Source organism: Sparus aurata, chromosome 10, assembly GCF_900880675.1.
Source record: "Sparus aurata chromosome 10, fSpaAur1.1, whole genome shotgun sequence".
Lineage (NCBI taxonomy): Eukaryota > Metazoa > Chordata > Actinopteri > Spariformes > Sparidae > Sparus > Sparus aurata.
In genome coordinates this window covers 9,370,908-9,374,813 of record NC_044196.1, presented here as the reverse complement: position 1 = coordinate 9,374,813, position 3,906 = coordinate 9,370,908, and the positions used below count along the sequence as shown (strand labels likewise).

The 3,906-nt window shown below is 35.9% G+C and overlaps 1 long non-coding RNA gene across 1 annotated transcript; it reads left to right on the top strand.

Annotated features, from left to right (window-relative positions):
- The first annotated feature begins 444 nt into the window (after positions 1-444).
- LOC115589008 (uncharacterized) lies at positions 445-1,810 on the top strand. The gene is made up of 4 exons (XR_003985455.1): positions 445-460; positions 554-627; positions 747-797; positions 1,587-1,810. It is a non-coding gene; the product is annotated as an uncharacterized LOC115589008 (long non-coding RNA).
- The last annotated feature ends 2,096 nt before the right edge of the window (positions 1,811-3,906 follow it).

The window sequence follows — 3,906 nt, the reverse complement described above, 5'->3', positions numbered from 1 at the left end:
TGACAGCAGATGGGAGTTAAATATCTCTGCAGTGTCAAAGTCAGATGAAGGATTCTACAAGTGTCAACACTCAGGACGAGAGTCAGCACAGAGCTGGATGTCAGTTCAGGGTGAGTAGGATTAAAACAATTGCTGCATTTTCTTGTAAACTGTTTGTTTTTGATTGAGAAATAAATTCAGATGAATATTGTTCTCCTAGTTATTCCAGCGGTGTCCAGGCCTGACAGCTCTTCACTTCCTGTACTGTTGATTGTTGGGCTGGTTTGTGGAATCGTTCTTGTTATTCCTCTGCTCGTTTTGTTTTGCTACAGAGCGTCCAAGGGTGAGACCTTCTTCTTCTGTTTTTACACATTCTTTAATTATTCAAATACATACACATACTCTGACCTCATGAGAGAGAACCGCAGTATAACAACCATCTAACAACAAGTGTCTCTTTCGCAGGTTCAGGCTTCTTCAGGTAGGTGCAACACTCTCTCATGTCATGTTGAACGTAACATCAACACATTTTTATGTTCCTATTTAAATGTTCTGTATCTGATACGTGTTGTAGACCAGTCCAGTCTGAGAGCACCAACGCAGATCGTGTGTACTATGAGAATGATCATCACTCCGCCCTTCAGCACGGTAAGCAGTTAAACTAAACTTTATTTGTCACATATTATATTTTCAGTTATCTAATAAAATCTTAGTTTGTTTAATTAGTTTTGTAAACTAACCTTGGCTTAAAATGTATTTTTCTGTAGGTGATGTTTGTCTCTATGACACAATCAGTGGCCGCCAAGAAGCTAAACATGGTACAGTTTATACCTTTTATTCACCATGGAGCTCAATACAAACTGTGAAACACTTGACAGAAACTGGATCACTGTTAGGGGTCTCTGGATCAGAGACAAACACAAAGTGACCACACCATCAGAGGATCAATAAATCAAGCTTAACTCCCATGAAGATAGAAAAGCAACTTCATCACAGATACATAATTTGATAAAAACACACACAAGAATCCAATCAGGTGAAATGTGACAAAGGAAAGCTGTCTTGTAGTCGTCTTGAGGACGATCAGCCGTTCCTAAAACACTTCTTAGTTGGTGAACAAGACGAAAGACTGGAGGTGGGTTAAGATACACCACAACTCTGCAAAGAATTAACTTTTAACTCAAACTGTTAAGATGATATTATCATTTGCACAATAGAATTGTTTGGTTGTCTCAGTATTTTTGAGCCTATAAACACATTTTAAATGATCCAAAGAATCTGAGGTCTCACATGATTCATTACTTGTTACAGTTAAAGTGATTAAACTCACCTTGTATGGATTTTCATTTCTCTGTTGGTGATGTTTGTATCTATGACACAATCAGAGGCCGTCAAGAAGCTGATCATGGTACAGTTTATACCTTTTATTTACCATGGAGCTGTCAGAGATACTAGAAAAAGACTATTAACTGTCAGTGATCCATGAGGGGGGAGGAATGGAGAGAAACAGATAGGGGAGGAGAGAGAAAGAGAGGACAGTGAAATGTGATAAAACATGTTGATTGTGACGTCGTCCTGAAGCTTTTTGTTGACTTTGTTTCTTTCAGCCCCATAAAGAAATCTGTATCAACTAAACCAACAGAACAGAAGACAACATGAAAAACTCCATCTGTACTTTGACAGCTTCTCTGTGATCACTGTGTGCAGCTGTGCTGAACAAATAACACACAGCATTTTGTAAAGTTAATCTAACAGCAGCTCATTTAAAATAACTGTATCATATAGTTTTAATCTTCTGTTGTATTTGGTATAAAGAGTTTAGATCATCACATATCATCATTGAAATGTTTCGTTGTTTACGTCCGGTATGTTCTGACACCTTTGTTGTTGTTTGTTGTTGCAGAGAACAAATATTATGTGTGGACACTCGTTACGAGGTGATAGTGCCACTTTAAAGTCAGCTTCTTTTGTAGCTCCTAATTAAAAAGAGTTAAACATTTATAACATTTAATGTATTTTATGTGAAAAACATCCTGTTAACATACAAGCTTCTTCTCTCATTTTGAAAATGCTTGATATTCTCTATATTTAATGTTTTTTATATTTAAATGTATTTTTAAAAGTTGGTTGACCATTTTCTGCATCAATAAACTTGTTCCATCAATAAGCTGTCAGCAATGTTCCTGATAGATTTAGAGGGAACCAGGGCCGGAGTGGGACTCATTTTCTGCCCTGGAGTTTCATGCCTCAGATCGGCCCACTTTAGATCACGACCTATCATATTAAAATAATGTAATAATAACTTTAACTGTTAAGCCTATAATAGAGCACTGTTTTCTAAAGCCTTGTCATTCTGTGTTTTATTTCTAAAATAACTCCAATTCAGCACAAGTAATGGTTGCTTCACAATGTGGATTTATTTCAACTTGAGTGCACATCTCCACCATTATTCTTTGCAACACAACATCCTTTTCAACAAATTCAAAAAAGAATAAAATAATTAAATACTAAATAAAAAAGAAGAAAATGTAAAAAGTGTTACACTCTCTTATAACATTATAATCAGAACTTAGATTTCACAAATAAAACATCAGAATGTCCTTTTCTGCAATATCAAATATCAAGCAAGTTAGTGTTCACAGATATCTAATCCCTAAACATGAAATGGAATATGATTCCTTCCCTTCCTCACCACTGGCTCCTGCTCTGCCTCTGACACTAAATCACATTTTAAAAATCGTTATAATTCTCAACACAAATCTCCCTTTTTCAAGTCAGTTTTATTATTATTTATTTTATTTATTTATTTATATGCACAATGATAAAACAAGAATTCTGTTTAATAATACAAAGACAACTAATTGTGCAGGAGAGGAAAGTTTTATTATTTTAGCACTGAATCATCTATCATCATCAATTGTCTCAGGGCATTTATCATACAGAGCAGGTCTACACCATACTCTTCATTATAGTAATTCTAATAATATTCAGTGAATGAACAATCCTACCTGCCCACTCTGGACCTGTGCTGGGCTCCAGGCTGCTGCTTCATGCTGCATCTTATATCTGAGGGGCTACAAGACAAAGTTTCTCAGTTATATTTTGTCGCATCACACTATTATTTAAATTATGTAACTTCAGGTTAGGCAGCCTATATGTTACAACGCCACACAATTCATTGCCTTGATGGGCTAATTAATTAACTTAAACGTAGCAGGTAGCAGCAAGTTGCATTTTGTTCATCTTGCCTTCTTACCCGTTTCATCATCTTCATTGGTCGTTTCAGACCGCGAGCTCGTTTTATTGAAAAAGCTGCAGATTTTTGCACATTTGGCTGCATCTGTCTCCAGTGACTTTTCTCTTTTTAATTCTCGTGTTTTTAGCCCGGACAAGTCCTCACGTCACTTCCTCCTCCTCACATGACAGACTGTCAGTGTGTTTGTGTTCACCATTTTTGATCCCACCTGACGAAGACTTGTTCTCATTCTTCATCCACTAATGACTGAAGACTCACAAACTCATATATGTATTTATTTAATTTAACTCAGTGGAAACAGACTAGGATTTCAACGATGCTTAACTTAAAGTTTGATATTATATATTATTATATTATAATATAATAAGTGATTTATATCTTTTGTCTTTTGAACTGTTTAAAAAGCATCAATTACTTTAATAATGTATAAATATACAGACAGTTTACTGCTGACAAAAGCCTCCAGAACATCCTGATGGATCTTTTGTCCATGAAGGTGAAATAAGAGCTCATCTTCATGTTCTCTATCACTTCTGGTTCTTTCACTTTCCAACCAGTTGTCACAGGCGATGTGTGAGACATGTTCACTGGGATCAGTCAGCTGGATGATGGACTTCATACAGAAACAGCTTTAACTAAACATCTTGTGGAAACAAAACATCTAAATCTTG